This window comes from Pelodiscus sinensis, chromosome 1 (assembly GCF_049634645.1).
Source record: "Pelodiscus sinensis isolate JC-2024 chromosome 1, ASM4963464v1, whole genome shotgun sequence".
Taxonomy (NCBI): Eukaryota; Metazoa; Chordata; order Testudines; family Trionychidae; genus Pelodiscus; species Pelodiscus sinensis.
In genome coordinates, this window is record NC_134711.1 from 178,154,677 (window position 1) to 178,182,640 (window position 27,964).

Sequence of the window (27,964 nt, forward strand, 5' to 3'; positions counted from 1 at the left end):
AAGCAGGATTTATCCTAGCCCCCAATCTGGGCTGGGGGGAGCAGATTTCACAGGAGTAGGTGGGGGAACGACTATTAATGACTTTAAAAAGTATCAACGGCACACAGACATATAAATAAAAGTGTACACATTAAATCTTGGCACGCCACTTCTGAAACATTGTTGATACCTGATTTAGAGCAACTATTCAGAGTGGCCACTAAGGGTATATAACAAGGATATATAAGGGTGTGTCTTGACTACAGGGTTTTGTCGACAAAAGTGGACTTTTGTTGACAAAACTATACCTGCGTCTACACTACCGCTGAGTTCTGTCGACATAACGTCGACAGAACTCAGTAGTTTTGTCGACGTGGGTAAACCTCATTTTACGAGGCATAACGTCTTTGTCGATAGAGTTCTGTCACCAAAAAGGGCAGTCTGGACATAGGGGTTTCTGTTGTTGACAGAAAAAGACCTCCAAGGAAACCCCCAGCTGGACAGTCCTTCTTCAGGAAAAACCTCTTCTTGTTCCTGTCTGTATCCATGTTTTAAAGGCACAGACATCCCTGGCAGGCATTGTGACAGGAAGCTGGCCACAGAGGAAGCCTGTCAGCACACAGCTCTCCCAGCTTCACTTGCACGTGGTCATGTGTGCAGCTCCAGAGCCACGAGGCCCCCAAGGACCTTTGAGGGAGCCAGCCCAAGTTCTCTCAGGTGAGAAAAAGAGAGCCCCAGCCTGGTCATGGCCCAAGGTCCTGACACTACTTGAACTGTGGCGGGAGGAGGAAGCAGTCCAGGCCCTGCACACCCGGCGCAGGAACGCCAGCATCTACAGCCGCATGGCTCAGGGACTTGCCGATAAAGGGAACCATCCCAGGACACTGCAACAGGTCTGGGCAAAAGTCAAAGAGCTTCAGCAGGGATAAATGAAGGCCCGAGAGCAGAGCTCAACATCAGATGCAGCCCCAGTGCACTGTGCCTATTATAATGAACTGGATCACATCCTGGGAGGCCAGGAACCTATGTCTGCACCGGTGCACGTGCAGACAGGGTTGCACACACTGGTGCAGTAGAGCCGGCAGGAGGTTCCATGGGAAGATGTGGAGGAGGAGGAGGAGCAGATGGAGGACACCCTGACCCTCACTCTGCAGCCTGTCCCGGAGACCCAGGAACCCTTGCAGGCATCCTCCGATGCTGGTGAAGGAACATCAGGTGAGTGCAGGCAGGGTCACAGACACAGAACGGAGGAGGTGGGAGCAGAGAGGATGCAGAGCAATGTTCATGTCTTGGTCCTCCTGGACAGCTTGCATCTCTCTGTGCATGTGCATGTGCAAGCAGGTGGGCAGGTGGTTAGTATGTGGGTGGGGGCCATGTGAGACCCAAGGTGCTGCAGGCCCCTGTCCCACTGTGGCTGCACACTTACCTGGCCTGGACGGCCATGGTGCAGGGGGGGGGGAGGATGTAGGGGGTGGAGGTGGACATTGTCCTAGCCACAACGGGGCCCCTGTGCAGCCGAGGTGGCTGGCAAAGCCAGATGTGGTCTACCAGTAACAACATCCCTATCCCTTGTTGTAAAGACTTGTGTGTGAATTCCTAACACTGATCGGTTCTCCCTCTTCTCCTCCACAGCCGGACCTGCTGCTGCTGACTGCTGAGTGACACCTGTGCCACCACCCACCCAGTCCCACAGCACGCGTAGGCAGTGGAGGGCCTATAGTGTATGCCTAGACTACATGGCTCTGTTACCAGAGCCATGTAGATTAGTTTACTAGACATACCCAAATGAAACGGTGATTTAAATAATTGCTGCTTCATTTAAATTAAAATGGCTGCTGCGCTGAGCCGATCAGCTGTTTGTCGAACCAGCGCACTAGTCTGGATGCTCCACGGTCGACATCAAAGACATTTGTCGACCGCCCTGTTATGCCTTGTGGGATGAAGTTTACCGGGGCAGTCGATAAATGCCTTTGATGTCAACTCCTGCCATTCCTCCAGCCCTGCCTCCCGCCCCGCTAGAGCAGAATCATCTGCAGCCCTGACTCAAGCCTGAGGATGGCAGGGTCCACAGACAAGAGGTGGGAAAGCCTTGTAGCCCAGGCGATACTGCCATTACCCTTAAGTTGTCTGCCCTCCCTCCCTCCAGGTTGAAATTTCACCTCCTACCACAGTTATAAACACAGGTTGATAGTTCCAAAAAAAGTTTATTTTTTAACAGTTGTTCAACAATTCTATGTTTTATAACAGTTCCTAATTCTAACGTTACTTGTTAATAAACATTATATTTTTCATATTTAACATGATGTGTGTGTCTTAACTGTTCGGAGGCTGATGCAGGGATGGATTACAGGAGGAAGGTTTTGGGACGGGAGGGCCCAGGCCTACAGGCCCCATTGGGGATACCTTGGGGAGTCATTGGGCTCCAGCTGAGAAGTGCTCATGCAGAGCCTCCCAGATGTGAACCCCCACCTGATGAGCTTGGCGAACAGCAGCTGTCTGAGGCTGCGCAAACTGCCTCCCCTCCACTTCATCCATTGGCCCCAACCTGGGAGGAAGGCCTCCTCTTTGCTCTCCACCAGGTTGTGGAGGATGCAACCTGGGATATCGTGTGAGGTGAAGGTGAGTTAGCAGGCATCTAAACCTTCCCTTCAGCTGGCCAAATGCGCATTCCACCTGTAAATGTGCGTGTGTCAGGTGTGCATTAAACACTTCCCTGCTTGGGGTCAGATGCCCTGAGTACGGCTTCATAAGCAAGGGTATGAGGGGGTATGCCGCATCGGCCAGCATCTCTACGTTCTGAATAGCAAAGGTTTTCTGGGGGAAGAAGGCTCCTGTCTGCAGCCTTTTGTACAGGTGCGAATTGCGGAAGAGCCGAGCATCATGTGCCTGGCCCAATCACCCCACACAAAGGTCCATAAATAGTCCACGGTGGTCAACCAGGGCCTGCAGCACAATGGAAAATTACCCTTTTCTATTGATATACCGCGTGGCTCGATGGGGTGGTGCATGGATGGGAATGTTCATTCCATCGAGCGCTCCTCCACAGTTTGGGAATCCCAGCCCTGCAAAACCAGCCATGATGGTGTCTAGCTGCTGTGAGTTGAAGGCCCTCACCACCTGCAGAAATAGACACATACAAACACACACAGAATATGAAGTAAGAGGGGTTGCCCAAGTCCTTGGGAGACCATCCCCCCCCCAAGACCCCAGTATGCCCCCCTCCCAGTGATTGCTCCCAGCAGTATGGTGGTGTAAGGCATAGGAGTTCTCCACCACCTCCCCTCCATTGCCCCCCACCCACTCTTTTTCTGTTACAGTCTCCTTACCCCTCATGGACTGCCCTCCTCCCCCACCCCCAAGGGACTTACCTCCATCAACATGGTGCCAACAGTAGATCTCCCCACACCAAACTGGTGTCCCACTGACAGGTAGCTATCAGGAGTGGCCAGCTTCCAGAGGGCAATAGCTACCCTCTTCTCCAGCGGGATGGCAGGGCGCAGGTGGGTGTCCTGTTGTTGCAGGGTGGAGACAAGCTAGTTGCAGAGCTCCAGGAAGGTGGACTTCCACATCCTGAAGTTTTGGAGCCAAGCCTGGTCATCCCACTGTTCCATTACGAGCCAGTCCCACCAGTCCGTACTTGTTTCCATCCTCCAAAATTGCCTCTCCGGGAAAAAGTTTGGAGGCAGGAACAGTGCTGCTGCATCCTGAAGGAGTGGCTCCAGGTTCAGGATCCGGACCAGGCATTAACAGCATGAAAGTCTCATGCAGTTGCAGCAGTATTTGAAGCACCGTGGAGTGGGGCCAGCGCCTGCCCAGGGGCAGCTCTCGCTCCATGGTGAACAAAGGATTGGAAAAACCTTAAAAAAAAATCACACTGCTGTGCTGTGCCAGGAAGGAGGGCACTCCAAGCAAGCACTGCAGAACCTTTGCTGTCCCTCTAGGAGGTGAGCAAGGCATCTGCAAAAGCAGAGCAACGGCTAGTCGGGGGGGGGGGGGCTGTCCCTTTTAGCACACATCTCTGCAAAGGGCAGGCAGCAGCTCCAAGAAGTACATGCTGCCCCTGTGACCTGGCAGAAGCAGTTCCGGGTACTTTCCTCTGTTGACAGAGCATCCAGCAGTCTGGATGCTCTCTGTCGACAAAGCGAATAGTTTTGTCTATCTGCTTGATGTAGTCTAGACGCTCTTTGTCGACAGAAGTTTTGTCAACAGATTCTGTCAACAAAACTTCTGTCGACAAAAGCCTGTAGTTGAGACGTACCCTAAGTGTCTATATATAGTGTCATTCACCCTAATTGTAGGGTCTAATCTCTACACTAATTATCTAACAATAGAGTAGAAATAGTATGAGTCAGTTAAGGTAACTAATCACACACTACATATAATTTAAAGAATTACCAGTGACAAATAAAGTGAACATTTTACAAACAACCCATGATGTATAGAATCAGATCTATGGGCATAATCCATTCAAGAAATTCTTCAAATTGAAAAATGCATTCACAGAAATTAGATTTTGTTTCCAAACAATTTACTAAGAGAGATTACATTAATCATGTATTTGAAATGACTGATTTAGTCAGCACAATTAACTAATAATTTTATGATGCTTCAAGAGATTGTGGGGTTTTATTTTTTATAATTTTAAATCATTTAAAAAGTACTTACGATGGAATTTTCAGAAGAGGCTACGGGCTTGTCTTGAAAGGGAAGTTATTCTGGAATAAGGCAGTTTAAATTACAATAAACTTTTCTGGAATAATTCCCAACATGTATAATCTTATTGCAAAAAAAGAGCACCCTCATGGTCTGAACTACATTAGACCAAGTAAGTTGGCTTAAGGTACACCATAGAGCTACACAAGATGCATAGTTAGAGTCAGCTTACTTTAAGCTGAGATGCCATAGTATCTATATTGTGGGAGACTGATGAGAATACAAGCCCCCCTTCCGCTTCCCTTATGCTTAGCAGGAAGAGTACAGGATGCCAGAGGTGGCCTCATTGTTCGATTTAGTGCGAAGGGTTGATCTTCTCTGTAGCGTAGACATGCCCATGGAAAGCTATTCCAGGGAGTTACTAAGTACCAACTATTGCAGTCAATTTGCCTATGTAGGCAAGACTTTAAAATGAGTTAAATGTCCCAGAGCATGTCGTTCAAGTTGTCTGTTTGTTTGTTTGAAATCTCCTTTTTAGTCTTGGGAGATCAGTATATAGATAATTCTATATAGGTCTTAAAGGACTGAAGCCACATCTTTTCTTTCAGTAAAAATGTGTTGTAAGAGGAATTTTAGCAAAAGTATTCCTGCAGACCGGGGAAATATGTGATGCTTTTCCTTCCTTACAGCTGCCCCTTGGCTATATTTAAAGTTTAAGCAAAAACATAGACTTTGGGACCTGGATCTTGGGGCAGAAACCTAACTCATCTTTTGCTGAGTACTCTACAACTAGTTTAAATGATAAATGGAACAGACTCTACAAACTACCTCTCACAAATAATGCTTTTTGATTGCTTGTTGTGCTCACTTGCAGAGCTGAAAGATCCATTTTTCTTCTAGCCCTTAAGGACACAACTGCATTAGTCTCCCTAGCTCTAATCCAATCAGTGACATTTTTCCACTTCTGGGTAAATGGTCATGTAGTGCCACTGTCTATCATTATAAGCAGTGGCTTATGAAAGTTTCAGTATGACTCAGAATTTCTATTTTCTTCTATAACCTCCTTTACTGAGTCTTAGGAGCTCTTAGTGAGGCACACAGACAAAAAGCAGGTTTTTCAGAATGGCAAGATTTTGTCCTCCTGTTAAATGCTTTGTTTTGCAGCCTGATACAAGGATATAAGAAGCTGATATAGTTAACGAATAACCACATGCACACATTGCTTCATAATGAATTTAAAGATTATGGCAAAGATTAAGTGTCATAGTGCCATAGCTTTATTAAAAGGAATAAAACACATAAGCAGTAGCAAATCTATTAACCACAACATCTATATTATCATTCACAGCACAAGCTCTCACTCAATCAATGTAAAATTCAGCATTTTAGACAGATTTCGCAATGAGCGTAGTTCCACCATTATCGCTATGACTAACCATAATCAAGGAGATACCATTCCAGATCTCTGGCTATGCTCTATAATCCTAGGCTATGTCTACATTGGCAAGATTTTGCCAAAAGCAGCCACCTGTCTACATTGGCCGTGAGTACGTGTGCAAGAACACTGACGGTCTAATGTATAAAATCAGTATTCTTGCGCAAATACTCTGATGCTCCCACTCAGGGATAAGCCTTCTTGCGCAAGTGTTCTTGGGCAAGAGGCCAGTGTAGACAGGCAACATCAATTTCTTGCGCAAGAAAGACCAATGTTTAAAATGGCCATCGGAGCTTTCTTGTGCAAGAGAGCATCTGCACTGGCACGGATGCTTTTGCGCAAAAGCACATCTCTTGTGCAAAAGCACGTGCTAGTGTAGCTGCTCTCTTGCGCAAATACTTTTAACACAAAAACTCTTGCGTTAAAAGTATTTGCGCAAAATTTTGCCAACATAGACGTAGCCGTAGTGTGCATGGAGGAGTCTAGAAAAATCTAAGGCAGTCTTCAAAAAAAGAAAGGGAAAGAATGTCATTTATTTTCTTTCTTAATGACATAGGGTATGTCTACACTACAACGTTAATTCGAACTAACTTAATTCGAATTAGTTACTTCGAACTAAGCTAATTCGAACTAACAGATCCAGACTAAAAAACTAGTTCGAATTAGCGTTTTGCTAATTCGAACTAGCATGTCCACATTAAGTGGACCCTGAACCAGGCTTAAGGATGGCCGGAAGCAGTGCCGGCAGGGCATCAGATGAGGACTTAGAGCATGGAGATGCTGTCTCAGGCTAGCCGAGGGCTGTGTTAAAGGGTCCCGACCCCCACCCCGGACAGACAGTTCTCAGGGGTGCCCCGCTTGCAAAGCAGTCCTGGCTTGGATTGCCCGGTCTACCCACACTGGGCACATCACACCACTCAGCAATCAGACTGGCTGCACTTGCCGCAGGCTGCCATCTGGGGAGAGGGGGCAATTGGGGGGCTGCAGGAGACCTTCCACCCCCAGAAGCCCCCAGAGCCAGCCCAGTCCTCCCCATTGGGGGTGCGTACCCCATTCCTCCCTCACCTCCTTCCACTTACCCTTCCCTAGCCCCTCTTCTTGATGTATAAAATAAAGGACAATTGTGTTAAAAAATGGAATCTGTCTTTATTGAACAAAACTGGGGGAGAATGGGAAAAAGAGGTGGGAGAGGGGAAGAGAGAGGGTAGGAGAGGGGAGGGCAACTACAATGATCAGGGGTTGGGAACAGGTCCCATATGAAGAGAGGCTAAAGAGACTGGGACTTTTCAGCTTAGAAAAGAGGAGATGGAGGGGGGACAGGATAGAGGTTTCTAAAAGCAGGAGTTGGGTGGAGAGGGTGCATACAGAAAAGTTCTTCATTAGTTCCCATAAAGAAGGACTAGAGGACACGAAAGGAATGGGTAGCAGGCTTCAAACTAAGTAACAGAAAGTTGTTCTTCACAAAGCAAAGAGTCAACCTGTGGAACTCATTGCTGCAGGAGGCTGTGAAGGCTACAACTAGAACAGAGTTTAAAGGGAAGTGAGATCAAGTCATGGAGGTTGGGTCCATGGAGTGCTATTAGCCAGGGGGTAGGAGTGGTGTCCCTGGCCAAGGTTTGTGGAAAGCTGGAGAGGGATGGCACGAGACAAATGGCTTGGTCACTGGCTTTGGTCCATCATCTCCAGGGTCTCTAGGGTTGGCCGCTGTCGGCAGACAGGCTACTGGGCTAGATGGACCTTTGGTCTGACCCAGGACAGCCATTGTAAGCTCAGGGATCAGGGTCAGGGGTCTCAGTGGACCACCTTGATTTTCATGCACACCTGCTCGTGGGTGGCCAGGCTGGCAGCTCTCCTGCCCTAGCCGGCCACTTTCCTGTGCCTAGTGCCGAGGTCATGGACGAGGTACGCGATGTCCTCACTAGCCCAGGCGGGTGCCCGCCTCTTGCGGTCCCGGGCAAGCTTCCGGGAGCCGCCAGCCTGGTCCCGGGAACAGGGGGAGGGCTGGGGGGCTTCAGGTGGGTGGCTCGATCCGTGCCAGGTACAGGGTCTGCTGGCTGGGTGCTGGCAGGCTTGCACCTGGCACGGGCACCGTAGCCAGCCCGTGCCCCTTTAAGGGGTCCGGGGCCGGGAGGAGGGCAGACGAGTTTCCCTGGTGTTGGCCAGAGTGGCCACCAGGGAAACCTGGGGAGGGCTAGCCTCCCACTAGTTCGAATTAAGGGGCTACACACCCCTTAATTCGAACTAGCTAGTTCGAACTAGGCTTAATCCTCGTAAAATGAAGTTTTCCTAGTTCGAACTAAGCGCTCCGCTAGTTCGAATTAAATTCGAACTAGCGGAGCGCTAGTGTAGCGCCTATGAAAGTTAGTTCGAACTAACGTCTGTTAGTTCGAACTAACTTTGTGGTGTAGACATACCCATATATACATCTTGCCTCAGCAGTTCCAGTTCAATTCCAACCATACCGTTACTATAGGCATGCTCCCTGTGACTCCTGTATCAAATATTATTGGGCCTATATCTCAAACAATCAAAGTTCTCCAGCATGAAAAATGCCAGTCAGCTATAGGTAGGAGGTTGTCTCATCTTATCATAGGGTACAGAAATGTCCACTAACAAAATTTCAGAATAGAAAATGAAGTCTGGGAGTAGCCAAAAAAGAGAAGCTGACATACATACTGCAAGGCAGAGATAATTAATTATTTTAAATTAATTGATATTTTGAAATTATTTTCATTATTAATCATGCTGTATAAATAATACAAATAATGCAGAGATCCATAAACATTTTTACAACTAAAAATCCTGTTTTCTTGCCATTTTTTAAAAAAATTCTTAATTTATTGCCATTGTATTGTCCAATGAAATTGTAATAATAATAACAATAAAACATCTGCTGGATATTTATGAAAATTATGAATTCTTAGTACGTATACATTCTTTGCATTTGTGCAACGTGAACATAATCCTGTATCCCTAGCCCTTCCACCTTGTCTCCTCCCTTCTGTTTGTTAATTCCACAATATGTATTATATAGGATGAATTTTCCTTACCATTTGAATGACCCCTTTAGTAACAAAAGTTAGAAGAAAATGAATTACATAGTTACACATATGAATAGTTGTGGAAACCAAACCAGCATCTTAATCTTTACACTTTCACCTTCTGCCACTATAAACATAATAGGGAAATAAAATATAATTAACCCCAAACTGACACTTATAATATCAAGTTATTATTTTTATCCTTGGTATCTTCTATATGAGACCAGCTCTTTAAAGGCCTCGTTATAAGGATTTATTTGCCAAGAGCCAGGTTTTCACCAACCCTCCGGCTTTTTCAATCAGGCTTAGGAGTCATTATGGAATATTTTTATTTTTGGATCCTTTCTTTAGTTAATGACCTGGAGCAATTAATATTGACTGCAGTAAAGCTAACAGGAAAAACAAAGCCAGTTTATTTTTAATACACATGAATTTTAAAACATTTTGACTTTTGCCTCATCCTGTCTTCACATACATCTTTTTAACCAGTATATATTTTCAAGCACACTGTTGAGATGGGTAGTGAAATGGCCTTGGAACTGAAAGATGGAAGCTTTGCCAACCATTTGCTTCATGGCCTTATGTCATTTTTCATGCCTGTGGCAAGGTTTAATTAATTAATGTTTATACAGCATTTGAAATAGAAGGTGCTATATAAAGACTTAGGCTACATCTACAGTGGCATGATTTTGCGCAAGAACTCTTTTGCGGAAGAGTTCTTGTGCAAAACTCTTCCAGAAGAGAGCGTCTACACTGGCATGTGCCTTTGCGCAAGAAATGTGCTTTTGTGCAAGAGCATCCATGCCAGTGTAGATGCTCTCTTGCACAAGAAAGCTCTGATGGCCATTTTAACCATAGGGCTTTCTTGCGAAAGAAATTGATGTTGCCTGTCTACACTGGCCTCTTGCTCAAGAACAGTTGTACAAGAGGGCTTATTCCTGAGTGGGAACATCTTCTTGTGCAAAAAGCCCTGATTTCATACATTAGAACGTCAGTGTTCTTGCGCAAAACTCGCAGCCAGTGTAGACAGGCAGCAAGTTTTGGCGCAAAAGCGGCCGCTTTTGTGCAAGATCGTGCCAGTGTAGACACAGCCTGTGTGTTGCCATAAACCAGCTGAATATATCTGTACTGATCGAGGATTAAGCAAGCATATTTTAGACAGAGTTCTCTTGGCTATCTTCTGTTGTATGTTCATTATTCTCCCTCTCAGAAATCATACAACCCTTTCTCATGGTAGGAGCATGAAGGAGAAGCCAGGCTATGGACCTGCCCTCACCTCATTTGTTTTGGTTGTTATGACTACATTCAGAGTCTTGGGCTACGTCTACACTGGCCCCTTTTCCGGAAGGGGCATGTAAATTTCACCAGTCGTCGTAGGGAAATCCGCGGGGGATTTAAATATCCCCCGCGGCATTTAAATAAAAATGTCCGCCGCTTTTTTCCGGCTTTTAAAAAAGAGCGTCAGAGTAGGAATAAGAGCCTCCGGAAAAGGGCACTTTTTCCGGAGGATCGGGGCCAGTGTAGACGCTCTTTTCCGGCTTTTTTAAAAGCCGGAAAAAAGCGGTGGACATTTTTATTTAAATGCCGCTGGGGATATTTAAATCCCCCGCGGATTTCCCTACGATGACTGGTGAAATTTACATGCCCCTTCCGGAAAAGGGGCCAGTGTAGACGAGCCCTTGGTGGTTCCTGAATGCAAGGTTTATGATTCTCTTGTATGAGATCACATGGTTGGATAGGGAACCTAAGAAAGGCTTTTGGAAACCTTCAACTCCACTTGTCTCATTTGCCTTTCTTGGTCATGATACAAGAAATCATAGTCCATTTTAAGCAGGACATATTTAATGCAATTCCATCTTCGTCTCTCTTGTTTACTGTAAACCACATCCAATCTGGAACTCTGCACAGTGCTCAGAGCCGTCTACTGGCTTAATCATGTACTTTAAGTAAAACATATTATGCCCAAGTAAAAGTAGAGTATAACCTATCTCTGTCCATTAACACATAGGAATCTCCACCCTGACTCTCCAGTAGCATGGTACTTGGGGAACTAATTTGTCCTTCAGTTTCCTTACACTGTATTTCAAATATCTGCAAATATTTAAGATGCAAGATAATCCTGTTATATTGTGCAGAACCTTTAAGCTTCTAAAAGCAAGTTTGTATGAGCAGGAACAACAACACAGGTCAAAGGATACTGGAGAAAAATGTGAGTTGTATAAGTGATTTCACAATCTTTCCTACTCAAAAATATACATCCCTGGGTCTGTTTATTTAACCTTCTCTGTGGCTGTGTCTAGACTATATCCCTCTTTCGACAGAGGGATGTAAATTAGACACTTCAAAAGTGCAAATGAAGTGGGGATTTAAATATCCCGCACTTCATTTGCATAATCGCGTCATAGCACTCTTTCGAACAAGCGCCATTTTGAAAGTAAAACCGCGGTCTAGACGTGGTTCTTTTGAAAACAGCAGGCTTTTTCAAAAGGTCCTGTACTCCTCATTTTTTGATGAAAAAATGGGATAAAATGACTATATTATAAATGCCCACCTGCCCCATGTAGACATTGCAGATATGCTCTATCAAAGGTTAAACCAGTACTGTTTCAAACAGAATTACATCAGTCTATAGTAGAGAGCTTTTAGAATACATCAATGAATCTACATGGGGCAGTCACATTATATATTAAAGCTTTCTACATGTTGTGGTCCTCTAATTCACATTGCCATACCATATAGACAAACCCTCAAAGAAAAGCTAAGCTTCTCAGAAACATTTAAAAATCTTACCTCCAATCCATTCCATAATGGCAGAGGCAATTTACTATCTCACCAATAAAATGTGGCCCATTATCAATAGGCAGGCTTCAGACAAAATAACCTGTGCCTAACAATTCTACATCAGACATGTTCTCTCCCTTCCGCAGTGTGTTTATATTTCCAACTTATTTTCACAAAATCTTTTTCAACTGTCTTTGCTTGCTTGCCTCTTTTATATTTTTTTGTCATTGATCATTATCAACTTTCACCCTAATTATATATTTGTGGTTCAGTCCAGACCAGCAAGGAGTTATATCACCACTTGTCTTGTAACTCTGGATGCCTTGAATCTGATGTTGTTGCTGTTGCTTGCAGGCTGGACACCAACAGGAAGCCACACACTTACAGTTTGCAAAGTGACACACACACACAAACACAGTTCCAAACTTACCTAAAGTATCCTTGGAGAATCCAGCCCTCTTCTGGAACACTCACAGATATTACATTCACAGATCTTTAAAGAGGAAAAACAGCAACGTGTTCACCAAACTGAAGTTAACAATCACTTCAGATGAACCAAAGAACTGGCTTGGTTTACATGAGAAGTAAAACCAGTTTATTCAATTAAAAAAGAGACTTAAAGTTAGTTCAAGTACAAGGAACAAATTTGGAAATGGTTACAAACAAACAAAAGCCAAAAAAAAGTTTTCTAATGGCTAAGACCTACTTAAAAGCTACAGTCTTCCTTCAAGGTAATTTCCTTACCTCTAGTAAGGGTCTGCACAGAATCCAAGGTGGTTGTTTCCTTGTCTCTGCAGGTCCCACTATTTTTATAGTCCCATGATCTTTTGAAATATATCCTTCTCAAATGTCCTTTTTTTGCCCATGTTTGCTGATATAGACTTCATGCTCATTCCAACTTCTTTCCCTCCCCAGTGACTTTTTAAATGTCAATAAACTTTTTCTCCAATACAAGTAAATAAATCCATTAAATCTGGCCACGTATAGTTTGAAGTGTTGGATTCTTTCCGTTGTCTGTAGAACTTTATCAATTCCCCTGACATGCCCACTTCAAACACATTTAGCCTCATGATTTCAGCAAATCTATATAACCCTTTGAAGTTTGATTGTACATAATTTCTACATAAGTATTAATAATCAGTGAGTTATTAGCTTTCCAATGGCATATTATATGTCACCATTTACCTACAATTTATAGTGAACTGAGGTACACTAAGTTGTTTCAGGCCAATGGAAACTCACTGTCAGCTGTCAGGGAGTCGCTTGCCTTCTGGCACAGAAATGCTTTTAGGGTCACACCTCTTTTAAGAGTGCCAAAGTCCTTGGCCAAAGTTATTTTAGAAATAATAAAAGCCCCATCATCTTTTCTGGCCACGAGTCTGGTTAAAAAATCATAACATGTAGTCAGAACCCTCTTGTGTGAAAGGAGAGACATGGATGCATTTTGGTTAGAAGCCAAGTATTTAAATAGACCTAAAAAGTGTACTTGGAAGACAGCTTAGTAAAAACACAACAAAAATTGGGGGTGGCACCATATTTATACTGCTAGCTTTTGTGACCCTATTACTGTTAATCAGGCCAGGGAGGGAGAGGTAGTGATAAAGTCTAAGCACCAAGGCACAGTGTAACAGGGTTGCAGCAATAATGGCATTTTGTTCCACAGGCTAAGTGAGAGGAGAGAGAAAAAGGATGAGCAGTATCGAAAGAGACTGAGTTTATGAACAGAATTGGTGAAAACCCCAGGAAGCAATTCAGAAAGTGCTTAACATCAGGGAATTGTAACCATACTCACTTAGTGGCTGGTCGAGAAGTGTGGTGTAGTGGTCAGAGCTACAACCCATGACCATCAGGCAGGGTTGGTAGGAAAGCCTATGCCCTTTCACTCCTCTGGTTTCTATCCCATTGCCCTTTGAGGGTTCCAGTTTTCTGGTTTCCAAGGCTGCTTCAGGTTGCTCTCCCTAGGTCACTTTTTATCCTTTTCCATCTAAAGTAGCTCAGTCCAAGGTTTTCTCCTGATGGAATAGTCCACACCAAGAAAGGAAGAATGGATTACCACTGAAAAAGGGACTATACATGGGAGGAGGATAATGCTTTTTTCTCTGTGTCTAGGTTGGGTTCTCCCATCCCTTAGGAAAGGCCCTTTGGGACAGTTATCCTAGAGATTTTGACCTTCCCTCTGTTCTGATTAAATGGTTTTGTTGGTTTGGTTTGTTTCAGTTAGCTCCAGATGCTGCCACTGTGAACCAGGCTGAGAAGTGCCTTATTCCTTAAGAGGTGACACTGGGATGAACCAAACAGTTTCCAGAAAAGCACACTGCTCAAGGTGTAAAAGGGCAATGGCATCTTACTGCCTTTTAAGAGCAGTCTCACTCGTACCAATGCACCAATTCATTTACCTAACAATTTGTAGTTTTGAAGTTGTGCAAGATAATTGGCCCCGATTTGGGTTCTATAATTACATAATTATTGCAAGAAATTTTGGAAAAATTTCAAAGATAATTGAGTTTTATAGACAGTTGTCTATGTAAATCAAACATGTTCCTCCCTCTTCCCCCCCGCATCACAAACTTTGCAGTCAGAGTTAAAAATATTGTTTGACTTTTTAGTACCTGTTCCCAAAGGATCCCCTGAATTAAGGGAACAAATGGTGAAATGTTTAGCAAAATAAATTGAGAGCGTGCACACCAACGCTGTGGGAAAAATGTGAATGTGTAGCTCTTAGAACACTTCGAGAAGGGTGTGTAATGAGAAAATACATTAATCTCCCTTTCAATTGCCACAATATCTTTAAGATAAAAGCACATTATTAAATCCTTGAAGAAACTTTAATTTTTATTTTCTTTTTATACTTTCTTTGGTCTATTATTTTTCCAACAAGCTAACAGCTATCCTTTATTTCCAGCTACTCAGATTTTACATGCAACATCATTAATAGCTTTTCAATAGAGACCAATATTGCTGATTAGACACATTGATTTCTATTTGGTGCTTGAATGTACAGCAAGCAACTTCAATCTGATAAAAGAAATTACTACCAGTGATAATTGCATAGAACTCTATTTTTAAATGAGCCAGAGAAAAATTACCTCCTCCAATAAAAGTTTTGTGTAACATTCAATTACAGCAATCAGTGCTCTTGTACAAAAATGTGAGAAGACATAGCTTTAAAAGCTTAATGACAATGAAATGGTGTACCTGATGTATGGTGCACACAAAAACTATGTTAAAAGAACATTAATGTTTCAAAATCAAGCATTCAAATGCTATTTTATGGCAGAATTGCCTTTGTAACTTTAATTTGACCCCATTGTGAATTAGTATTATGCTACTGGCTTTAATTACATGTCCATATACTATTTTTCCACAGGACTGCTGCCTCATTCAGTGCACAGCACAAACTGCCATCTGGGGGTGATTCAGGATTGTACAGTGGCTGTTGTGCATTGTCTTGTTCAGCCTCAGCATCCCTGGGCTAAATTTGCTAAGTGCAAATTAGGCTGCCAAACTCTAACATGTCTCTACTGAGCATGTGTAAACTGAGATTTTCCAAAGGCTCAAAACTTAACCAGATGTAGGCATTTCCCCCTACTGGGATAGCAAAGGAGTCATGCTCATTTCAGGAGGAGTAACGGTAGTTCGAACTAGGAAGCCTAGTTCGAACTACCTAGTTCGTGCCGCGTGTAGCCGTGCTGCACGGGGTTCGAACCAGCGGGGTTTTAAAAATGGCGGCTCCCCGCTTATGCAAATGAAGCCCGGGAAATTCAAATCCCAGGCTTCATTTGCAAGTGCGGTATGCCTACATTACCCCGCTAGTTTGAACTAGCGGGGTAGTGTAGACATACCCTGCTTGTGGCTGGTCTTTGGCCACTGAGTCTGGGTCTTACCCAGATCTAGGTTCAGCTCACACTTGGAGCTAGCCGTAGTGCTGATCTCTCAGTCAGGGAATAGACCTGACTGGATTGAGCTCCTGAAGGGGACTGCCAAGCACCAGTCCTGCAGCTTCTTTTACACCTCTCTGCTGGGTCCTACTTGGCTGCCGAAGAGACAGCCACTCTATAGGGGTACGTGTACACTACATCGTTAATTCGAACTAACTTAGTTCGAATTAACTAATTCGAACTAAGCTAATTCAAACTAACGGATCCAGACTAAAAAACTAGTTCGAATTAGCGTTTTGCTAATTCGAACTAGCATGTCCACATTAAGTGGACCATGAACCGGGCTTAAGGATGGCCGGAAGCAGTGCCGGCAGGGAATCAGAGGAGGACTTAGAGCGTGGAGATGCTGTCTCAGGCTAGCCGAGGGCTGTGTTAAAGGGTCCCGACCCCCACCCCGGACAGACAGTTCTCAAGGGTGCCCCGCTTGCAAAGCAGTCCCAGCTTGGAATGCCCGGAGTACCCACACTGGGCACATCACACCACTCAGCCATCACACCGGCTGCACTTGCCGCAGGCTGCCTTCTGGGGAGAGGGGGCAATCGGGGGGCTGCAGGAGAGCTTCCACCCCCAGAAGCCCACAGAGCCAGCCCAGTCCTCCCCATTGGGGGCGCGTACCCCATTCCTCCCTCACCTCCTTCCACTTACCCTTCCCTAGCCCCTCTTCTTGATGTATAAAATAAAGGACAATTGTGTTAAAAATGGAATCTGTCTTTATTGAACAAAACTGGGGGAGACTGGGAAAAGGAGGTTGGAGAGGGGAAGAGAGAGGGTGGGAGAGGGGAGGGCAACTAAAATGATCAGGGGTTGGGAACAGGTCCCATATAAAGAGAGGCTAAAGAGACTGGGACTTTTCAGCTTAGAAAAGAGGAGACGGAGGGGGGACAGGATAGAGGTCTCTAAAAGCAGGAGTTGGGTGGAGAGGGTGCATACAGAAAAGTTCTTCATTAGTTCCCATAAAGAAGGACTAGAGGACACGAAAGGAATGGGTAGCAGGCTTCAAACTAGTAACAGAAAGTTGTTCTTCACAAAGCAAAGAGTCAACCTGTGGAACTCCTTGCTGCAGGAGGCTGTGAAGGCTAGAACTAGAACAGAGTTTAAAGGGACGTGAGATCAAGTCATGGAGGTTGGGTCCATGGAGTGCTATTAGCCAGGGGGTAGGAGTGGTGTCCCTGGCCAAGGTTTGTGGAAGGCTGGAGAGGGATGGCATGAGACAAATGGCTTGGTCACTGTCTTCGGTCCTTCCATTCCAGGGTCCCTAGGGTTGGCCGCTGTCAGCAGACAGGCTACTGGGCTAGATGGACCTTTGGTCTGACCTAGTACGGCCATTCTAAGCTCAGGTCTCAGGGTCGGGGGTCTCAGTTGACCACCTTGATTTTCATGCACACCTGCTCGTGGGTGGCCAGGCTGGCAGCTCTCCTGCCCTAGCCGGCCACTTTCCTGTGCCTAGTGCGGAGGTCGTGGACGAGGTCCACGATGTCTGCACTAACCCAGGTGAGTGCTCACCTCTTGTGGTCCCGGGCAAGCTCCCGGGAGCCGCCAGCCTGGTCCTGGGAAGAGGGGGAGGGCTGGGGGGCATCGGGTGGGTGGCTTGAGCCATGCCAGGTACAGGGTCTGCTGGCTGGCTGGTGGCAGGCTTGTACCTGGCACGGGCACCGTAGCCAGCCCGTGCCCCTTTAAGAGGTCCGGGGCCGGGAGGGGGGCAGTAGAGTTTTCCTGGTGTTGGCCAGAGTGGCCACCAGGGAAACCTGGGGAGGGCGAGCCTCCCACTAGTTCGAATTAAAGGGCTACACAGCCCTTAATTCGAACTAGCTAGTTTGAACTAGGCTTAATCCTCGTGGAATGAGGATTACCTAGTTTGAACTAAGCGCTCCGTTAGTTCGAATTAAATTCGAACTAACGGAGCGCTAGTGTAGCGCCTATGAAAGTTAGTTCAAACTAACGTCCGTTAGTTCGAACTAACTTTGTAGTGTAGACATACCCTAGTGTCTGGAGGACCTCTTCTTTGCTCCTCCTGCTGCGATAGGGTGCGGCAAGGCCACTAGCCTCCTGTAGGGGGCATTGGGGCCTAGTCCAGCCCATAACACTGTCAGACACATTCTACCTGATAGCCATCTCAGCATGGGGAATAGTAGCCTGTATGGCTAAGTTTGACCAAAGTTATAAACAACTGAAAATAGAATGCATTGGGCAACCTTGCTCTAGATGTCACTATTTGTTCATTTTATAGTTAGTTAAATTGTCAATTGTTCTTGCTCTGGTTGCATTGCACACATATTTGATAACCCTGAAAGTCTGAGTACTTTATATTTATTAAGTTTATGAGGGAGCCAGTCTGAGAATGCTTAAATACTTCTGACACTGGAGTAGTAGCTGATAATTAATACTTTCAAAACTGCAGTGTCATTCACAGAGAATTTTCAGGGAACAGTGATCAAAGCACAGATCTTGAGGTAGCTCCTTTTTCAACGTGGGGATGCACAATATAATCATGCCAGTTTCAGTTGTTTAGGTTATTTATTTTCTATCAGCAAGTATGTGTGGAACAATACAGACAAAAACAAAAATCAAGATCTTTTTTAATGACAAATAGGTTTCTTATAGGCATATTAATATAGAACTGAGTAATAAATAATTTAAACTACAGTTCAGAAATTTATTTCCTGAAGCCCTCAGAAGCAATGCAAAGGTATGGGAGACCAACGATAATGGAGAAGCTGAGGGAGAGGGAAACAATTGCTTTGAAGGAGCCTGAGTGAACCTGCAGGCTCATGGGATGTGATTGGGAGAAATATGGAACGGAGTTGTTTTTGAGGGGCGGGAGGATGGGAGAACTGTTAGAGAATTGTGGGAGCCTCCCCCATGCAGACTCTGACTGGCTCTGAGATTCTCCCATTCAGTTAGGCACATCCACTCCTGTCCCTTTATTTTATTTCATGCCCACTCAACTACTCAATCCTTGTCCCCATGTGTCCCTGGTTCCCCATTTCCCCCTATTCCTATGTGTCCCTGCACCCTCACTCAACTACCCCATCACTCCATCCCTATGTGTAACCACATCTCCCTCCCTCTGTCCCTTCGTGGCCCTGCAAACCCCACTCAGCCAACCTTCTGCCCCATGTGTCCCTGCACCCACATCCCCCATCTTCATGTGGTTCACTTCCATTCAGCCCTCACTTTAGTCTGTCCTTGCCACAAAACCTTTAAAGCCCCCATCTCTGTGACCCTGCTCTGTCTGTTCCCCTCCCCACACACACTTATCCTATGCCGTGTCACCTGGACCTCACAGAGTGCTGTGAGGAATGCAGCGTCTGCTTTCTCCCTATTGGCAGCTGACTTTTACAGCCAGTGAGCTGACTGCATCTGTTCTGGCACCACAGCAGCTCCTGATAGCTGAAAGATACAACTGCATCAACTTTCCATCAGTACATATTTTCTTCAAAGAAAAAACAATCTACTGGGCAAATGTTTTGCACAGTGGCACAGAATTCATATTGTTGATGCATATTGTAACATTGTTGCTAGCAGCTCAAACTGAATTTTCTTCAGAAAACCAATTTGGTCCTGATCTATATTATTTTATTGCAAGACCTGAAGCCTTTCTTGATGAAAATACAAAACTGGTGAATGAAGGAAAAGCGCTAGATCTAATATATGTTGGATATTAATAACAAAATTTTCTATGGAACATCAGGAGCCCTTTGCAAGTAGACTAGAAATTGGTGTGGATGCAAGTACTGTCAAAAATTAAGACATGTCTGAAAGATGGCAAACAATGGCTATTGTAGATGGTAATATCAAGCTGTGACAAGATGTCTAATAGAAATGTAACAAGTATAAGCATCATAATACCATTATATTCTGGAAATGGAAGTAAATAATTAATAAAAGTTGTAGTTATTTTTCACTTGACATTTTGTTATCAACTAGGAGCATAACAACAATCTACAAAGTGATCCCCAGGTATAAGAAAAATGAGCAAGCAATAAAAAAAGGAGAATCAGCCTAGGAAAATGTAAATATAGGTTCATATCTGCTGAATGACTCCAGGTAAGCCAGGGCTCTCTGCCTGAGTGTATGAACGTTCAGGTCAGGTGCCTAATATACTGGCACCATATACCCAATGCACATAATATAGCTGAAAAATTGTAATTTCAGTGAATATCTACAAGAGAGACAGGCAGAAATTTAATAGGAATTTTCAGTATAATTTTGCAGCCTTAATAAAAGTATTTTTTGGTATCTCTGTGCCACTTCCCTCCCTCCTCCTTCGGGAGGCAAACACACTTTCCACACAGCCTATGAGGCTGACATTTTGTTTGTTTGCATTTTTGGGGGGAGAGAAGGGGAAAATATCTCCTTAATATTCTCCCTTCTTCTAAAATTACACACATATTCATAGAGTCCTAATAGAGGCATACATACTTCTTAAAGCTTCAGAGAAGTAGCCATGTTAGTCTGTAACTGGAAAAACTTAAAAAACAACAAATAGTCTATCAGCACCTTAAAGACTAACAAAACTTGTCAATGTTATCATGAGATTTCGTGGGCACAACCCATTTCTTCAGATTAATGGAGTTACGTGAATTCAAAATGTAAATATCAGGAGCATAGGAGCCTAGGTTGTACAGACCTTTTACATTTTGGTACATGTTAACCTCTGCAAATAACTAGTAAATATATATAGAGAGAACTGTTCCAGTGATTTAACATAGAATTTGCATGTTGTGTCTTTATCTGAACCATGTGGTTTTCCTCATTTGCTTTTTGTCTGTTTAGTTACTTGTTTTATTTAATCTGAAATAATGACTTTGTTCAGATGCACTTGGTACTAAACATTAATAATTTTAAAATAATTTTACAAGAAAATTGAAATAACTCCATTGTCAAGTTCAGTGTTCATTGTGTTACCAGAGCATTTGTTAAGGATCTCACAAATGTCTGTGTTTTGTGGACATTTCCCCTCTACATTGTTCTCAGATATCACTGTACAGGTTCAATCACAGAGATCCTTTCAGACTATATCCTGAAGTACTGAAAACATCACTGAGCCTCTCACACCCAGTCTTGCTCTGCCAAATGCTCTGCTGGCACAGAGTTGGGGTCAGAGCCACAAAAACTCTATCAGCTGAGTTTTGGGAAGTCTCAGTCAAAGGAGCTTGACATAGCATCCATGGCACCTATCAAGAAGGACAGTAATCAGATCTCCATCAGATTAAGCCCAAAACACTGCATTCAATAGGAAAAATGTTTATAGCTTGCTCATTCTGCAACCATTTAAACTTTCAGGACTAAACAAGGTTTTCTTCATCTTACTAACTTTCAAATAGTTACTAATGAAGAGACAAGGTCCTTAATAACCTCGATGCTACAGCAATATACCATGCACACATCTGTCTGCACAAGTGCATGCACTCACATACACACACACATGTTTATCTATGTTCTGCTGTCAAATCTTCTGATTCCCTTTCTGGTTCAACTAGAGGCAGAAAGAAAAAACCTGAAATGCCAAGACAAAGTTAAACTGGGGAGGTGGCACTGAAACTGCAGCCTCTGCATAGCTTCAAGACTTTGATGGATTTTTTTACCCAAGGTATTTAGTACCTGTTCAAGATTTTGTTTCTAGAACAATGCCCATCTGGCATTTATTTGAAGGTATGAAAGTGTTTCTAGATTTTTCAGGAAAGCCTTTGTGAGTATAATTCATTTATCTAGTCATAAATAGTCCAAAAATGTATCAATTTAGAATCAAATGCCTAGAATCTCAGTGGTTTAAATCTGCATCACTCCATTGATTTCTTTGGAGTTAATTGAGTTTATACTTGATGAGAATCTGGCATCAAATTCCTAATACATTTCTTTTGTTACTTATGCTGCACTCAAGCTGTATAATAAGGGTCTGTTTTTTCCCCCAGAAATACTGAGCTTCCACAACTCCAACCTTCATCCACTGGAGTGGATGGTGTTCAGCACTGTTGAATAATAAGGTTATAAATCTCACAAATAGCCTGAAACTAAATCCAGAAGGATGCGCTCAACACATGCTCAGAGAATGAGAGGTAATTGTAGCATGAGGTTCTTCTGTGTCTCCTATGAACTGAAACTGCCAACTGTGGTGTGTAAATATGTAATATTTTTGTAATATGGACTATGGTCCATTAGGAACTAAAATCAGATCAGCAAGCTTACTAACATAGGGCCCCAGGCAATAGATTTAAACCAAAAAACAGCCCACAAAATCTGCTTGTTCTGTTTTTAATCAGCCTTTGAATGCAGACAATTACAATGAAGCTACTGAAAAATATGGACTTCTTGTCTTTTATCGTGTTTGGATAACCAAACAACGAGGTTTATGCAGCTTCCAGGCAATTGTTTTATTGCTTTTTCTCTTTCACTTTCACAGTACTGGCTTTCTTCCTCCTTCTTCTGAGCATTGACAAAGCCCATGAGTACTGAAAGACTGTCAGTTCAAACTCTAGCTTCTGTTTGTTTTCACTAATGAAAACTGTACTGAATGTATGCATGCAGCTTGGGGAAATCTGCTTTTTGTCTGTTATAACCAGCTGCACACATGAACCATTTTCATTCTGCTATAGTTGTAGAGTAATGAAGCTTTAAGTACCTGAAGTATCACTGCAGTTGGCTGATGGCATTTGTTCATAAGAGCATGTAAATAATTGTGATTATTATTATACTGTCACACTTCCTAATATGCAAATGATGGATAATCATGTTCAACTCTAACAAAAACGTTCCACTTTATTCAAGATTATCTATACATTTAATATAGTAGGCTTGGACGGATTCAATTTTTATTGGTAAATGTCAATTTCATCATACACACAAGCTGATAAAAATGAGGTTTACACAGATTTTCGAAAAAGGGGGAGTTGCCAAAAAAACCGCATCTAGACTACTTTCACTTTCGAAAGCTACACTCTTTCGAATCTTCCCCATAGTGTAGATGAGCCCTAAGGGTATGTCTACACTACCCTCCTAGTTCGAACTAGGAGGGTAATGTAGGCATACTGCACTTGCAAATGAAGCCCGGGATTTGAATTTCCCGGGCTTCATTTGCATAAGCAGGGAACTGCCATTTTTAAAACCCCGCTGGTTCGAACCCCGTGCAGCACGGGGCACGAACTAGGTAGTTCGAACTAGGCTTGCTAGTTCGAACTACCGTTACTCCTCATTTCACGAGGAGTAACGGTAGTTCGAACTAGGAAGCCTAATTCGAACTACCTACTTCGTGCCCCGTGTAGCCGCGCTACACGGGGCTCGAACCAGCGGGGTTTTAAAAATGGCGGCTCCCCGCTTATGCAAATGAAGCCCGGGAAATTCAAATCCCGGGCTTCATTTGCAAGTGCGGTATGCCTACATTACCCCGCTAGTTCGAACTAGCGGGGTAGTGTAGACATACCCTAAGGTGCTTGTTTGATCCTAAGACTGCATACACTGGGACCAATACTTAGCTGTAAAGACTTAGCTGTTAATAACAGTACCGCTTCGCATTTCTGTATTGGCTTCAATCCAAGAATCTCAAAGCACTTTACAAATTGTTGCCCGATCCTGGAAATTATGCACCTCTCTCTCTCCCCCTCTCTCTCTCATTTATATCTCTGGCTGCAAAAGCAGACAGAGAGAGGGGAGTTGTCAAGCATAGCAAGCTTGGGGTTTTCACAGCAGAGGGTCAGAGAGCCTAGCAAGCAGGGAGCAGCCCCCTAGTATTATATAAAAGCAGCACCAGGGCACAGAGAAATCAAGAGGTACCTGAGTGAGAAGACATCTTCTCTTGACTCTTGATCTTGTGCTTAACAAACATGGTCTCTTTTTGGGCATACTTACACTAGGAAATAATTCTGAAATAAGTAAAATTGAAATAATTCCCTAAATAATAAAATCAAAATAGTGCATCCACACTACTGGGGAACATCGAAATAGCTCAGAATTATTTTGAAATAGCATGAGCACACTGTTTGAAGCCTGCTTTCAATTTAGCAATCCCGGAAGCACTCTGGGGAGGGCACTAGGAGCACAGACACTTCCTGTGGCTGATTGCTAGGGCTAGCTGAAAGATGTGCTTTCAAGGGATCCCCTCTACAGCCGCATCTCACACGCCACTCCTCCACTGCCTCCTCCCTGGTGGGACACCAAACTCACGCTGTGTGCTCTGGTTGCCCTTGCGAATGCCACAGCACTGACATCATGGAACCAGAGCTGCTGCAAAACTGTGCCAGACTCACAGGCCTCGTGCTGTGCCTCATGGCGCAGTTCGTCCAAACTGCTCACTTGTTGCTCTAGCAGGAAGATGACCAGCCCAAACAGAAGGTCCTGGCACTTCTGCTGCTGCAAATACTCCTAAACCCTCTAGATATCATGGAATGCCACTTCTGGAGGAAAGAGACCGGTTCCAACTGGTGGGACTGCATTGTCCTGCAGCAATGGATGACCAGAAGTGGCTACAGAACTTCCTCATAGAGAAGGACACCTTCCTGGAGCTCTGAAAGTGGCTCACCCTTGCCCTTAGGTGACAGGACACACAACTGCAACTCACCATCCTCCTGCAGAAGTGGGTCGCTATTGCCCTGTGGAAATTCACCATGCCGGACAGTTTACGCTCCGTCAGGAACCAGTTCAGTGTGGGGAAATCCACAGTCAGGGCCGTGTTCCTGCAGGTATCAACGGCCATCCACACCGTGATGCTACAGAGGGTCATCATGTCAGCACCCTCACTGACGGCTTTGCTGCCATGGGCTTCGCCAACTACGGGGGGAGGGGGAGGCATAAAGAGCACTCACATCCCCATCCTGTCCTCCAACCACCATGCCTTGAGGTACTTCTCAATGATGCTGCAGACCCTCTAGACCACAAAGGATACTTCACTGATGTTAGTGGTCTCTGGTTGGGGAAGGCACACAATGCCCACATCTTCCAGAACTCAAGCCTGTTCCAGAAGATGGAAGCCAGCATGTTTTTCCCCATAAGGGTTGGGGATGTGGACATGCCCATGTGCATCTTGGGTAATGCTACCCACCCCTTCCTTTCCTGGCTGATGAAGTCTTACATGGGCATCCTGGATCCCACCAAGGAAAACTTCAATTCTAGGTGGAGAAAGTGCCACATTGTCATGGTGGTGCCCTGCTGTGTGCTCCACAACCTGTGTGAGAGCAAGGGGGAGACTTTCCTGCCAGGGTGGAGGGCAGAGGCTGAACAGCTGGCCAGGGCTTATGAGCATCCAGATACTGTGCAATTTGATGAGCACATCAAGGGACAGTGCTCATCCGGGAGATCTTGAGGGAGAGTTTCAGCCAAAGCCTCCTGTGAAACTCTCCCGCAAACTTCTCCATAAGGGGTCCCTGAATTGCCCCTGCATTACCTCCCTCACTCTTTCTTTCCCCTGCCCTTCCTTCCCATCTTGCCCCTCTCCCCTGCAGAGCAAATTAAAAAAACCTATCTTTTTGGTGCAAACAAGGCTATTTATTAGGGGAAATAAAACAGGGGAGGAACTGGAGATGGAATCTGGAGTGGTGCCTGCCTCAGTAAGCTTATGAGTCTTTGACTGCCTTCAAGGTCCCACTGCCCCATGTTTGGGCCCCCTGTGGAGAGGAAGGAGGTGAGGGAGGAGCACATGGCCTCATGCTGGTTCAACAGCTGGTCCTACATGGCCTTCCACTGCTCCCAGTAAGTCTGGTGCACATTCCAGTAAGCAGCCTGCTCTTGGCACTCATTGTTGAGCCCTGAGATGAGGTACTGGAGGCAGGCCATCTGCCCCACAGCAGGTCTTCCCAGATGCATTTCATCCAGTAGATCTCATGGAGTCAGGAGGATTGCATGGGAGGTGGTGGATGTGCCATGCTCATAACTGGCTCACCTGAGAAGAAAAGTTACAGGGACAGTCATTGTAGGACACACTGTGTATGAAGCCTAGCCCTAATCTCCAAGCCAACAGTGAAGGTCTTGATTCAGATGATGGTGATATGCTTTGGGCAAGGTCATCTGTTGCCTAGACAGTGGGCACTTTCCTGTAAGGACACAGATATACCAGGGGTACATCACTACACCCACAGCCCAGGGACAAACAGGCATGGGAAGGTCCCAGTCAAGCCAGGAGCATGCAGGTGGGAGGGCAGACAAGGGTGGTTTGGCCTCCTTCTGTGTCTCACACACACTGGGTCCAGCATTAGTGGCATCCCTCAAAGAGAGAACTTGTATCCCTGCCTGCTGGAGGGAGGTGTTGGGGGAGATGTATGTGAGTGACAGAGGCTGCTTGCTGGAGAGAGTGATACTGTGGTTCCCTTTTCTTACTCCCTTTGACAGGTGCCCATGCAGGGAATCAGTTTCCTCTGCATTTCTGCAGTTGACAGGGAGCATATCCTGTGAGGCACTGCTGTGTGTTTTCATGATCCCAAACTTCTTAGTGGTGTCTTGTCATGAGAAGGTGTCCCACCATGGAGGCTGGAGTAAGGCCTTGTCCAATGCCTGGGAGAAATCCTGGGAAGCAGGGACCAGCTCTAGGGTGAGGAGCAGCTCCTGGTTAGTGGGCATGGGTGCTTGACTGAGCTGCTCCTCTTCCTCCTCCTCCTTCTCTTTCTCCTCCTCCACAACCCCATCCTCATGGAGGCTGATGCCGGGCACGTCCTGGCTAGACTCAACAGCGACAGGAAGCAGGTGACTGGCCCCACTCCCAGGATGGCATCAAGTTGTTTGTAGTACCAGCACATTTGTGGTGCCACCTCAGAGAGTCTGCTCTGATCCCTGGCCTTATTGTAGGCCTCCTGGAGCTTTTTTGTTTTCATGCAGACCTCGTTGAGGCTCCACATGTGTCCCTTCTTGGCCAGGATGAAGACCATCCCGCTGTGGACATCAGTGTTGTGCCTTCTGGTGTGGAAATCCTAGAGGTTAGTCTCTTTGCTCCAAACTTTGATGAAGGTCCAGGATCTCCATGCCAGTCCAGTTGGGGCAGCCAAGAATGCTGTGGGAGTGCTGGCAGTTGGCAGCTGTGGGGGGCTCAGAGGGAGTGCTGGGATCTGCCATGGCTCCTTGGATGGTAGCACAGGGTGTGGCAAGAGGCTGGCAAAGGTGTCCTTGTGCCACAAGCCCTTCTCCTGAAACCTGCTGCTTTATTAGCTCCACAGGAAAAGGGGAGCAGTGGAGCCAGCAGATGTGACCAAAATGTCCAAAAGGGCAGCTGTGAGAGGCAAATTATTTCAAAATAGCAACAGCTGAGCATTCATGCTCAAGCTATTTTGAAATAACAATTTTGAAATAAGGGTTATTCCTCGTGGAACGCAGGAGTACAGATTTCAAAATAGTCAGCCCATTATTTCAAAATAACAAGCTTGGTAGTGTGGATGCTCCACTTGCTATTTCAAAACAAGGGGAATTATTTTGAAATAACTCCCTAGTGTAGACCAGGGCTAAAAGTGTCTTGTAAAGCACTTTGGGTACGTCTACACTTGCTCCCTAGTTTGAGCTAATGTAGGCGACCGAAATTGCTAATGAAGCAGGGATTTAAATATCCCGGGCTTTATTAGCATGATCTCACCAGTGCAAAAACCTTGTAGTATAGACATAGCCTTAGGGGTAAATTAGAGCTAAATAATAGCACAGAACACAGAGCCGGGACTGGTGGCTGTAAACAAACTTTATGGGACTGCAGAAAACTTGGCTATACCCATGGTAAGAGGACAACTGGTTAAATAAAATCATGTCAGACCATGGATATTGCCGGACCAAAGAGAGCTAAAGCAAAGAGGTTCAACCTGTAGTATTATTGCTTCCATTCATTTTCTAGGCCAGCCATAGTGCAAGCCACCACACTCCTTCTCCCCTTGCCCTGTCCCACAACTCAGAATCCTCAAGGCTACTGGATTCAGTCCCCACTGATATTTAGAGCAACATCAAGTACCTCTAATGTACATCAGCCAGAAATGCCACAAGGCACTGGCCAAAGCTCATTCATGCACAATAACTTGTTCATGCCCTATCATCCCTTTGCCACAACCGTTGCATATCTTCTAATGCAAGAGTTAGTGGAGAGGGAATCAAAGAAGGTGAGGTAGAACTGGCTGCGTTGGATTACTCCACCTGGTGATTCCAAGAAACATGACTACTACAGTTTTATGGTTTCTTACCAC

The 27,964-nt window shown here is 44.9% G+C and overlaps 1 long non-coding RNA gene across 4 annotated transcripts in view; it reads right to left on the bottom strand.

Annotated features, from left to right (window-relative positions):
• Nucleotides 1-2,229: 2,229 nt before the first annotated feature.
• The window catches only part of LOC102445745 (uncharacterized), a 180,106-nt gene continuing 154,371 nt past the window's right edge, over nucleotides 2,230-27,964 (bottom strand). For all 4 annotated transcript variants that reach the window (XR_012897833.1, XR_012897834.1, XR_012897832.1 and 1 more), the window contains 3 exons: nucleotides 4,645-4,694; nucleotides 3,348-3,836; nucleotides 2,230-3,096 (listed from right to left, as the gene is read on the bottom strand). This is a non-coding gene — a long non-coding RNA (uncharacterized LOC102445745). The remainder of the gene's footprint in view (nucleotides 3,097-3,347; nucleotides 3,837-4,644; nucleotides 4,695-27,964) is intronic.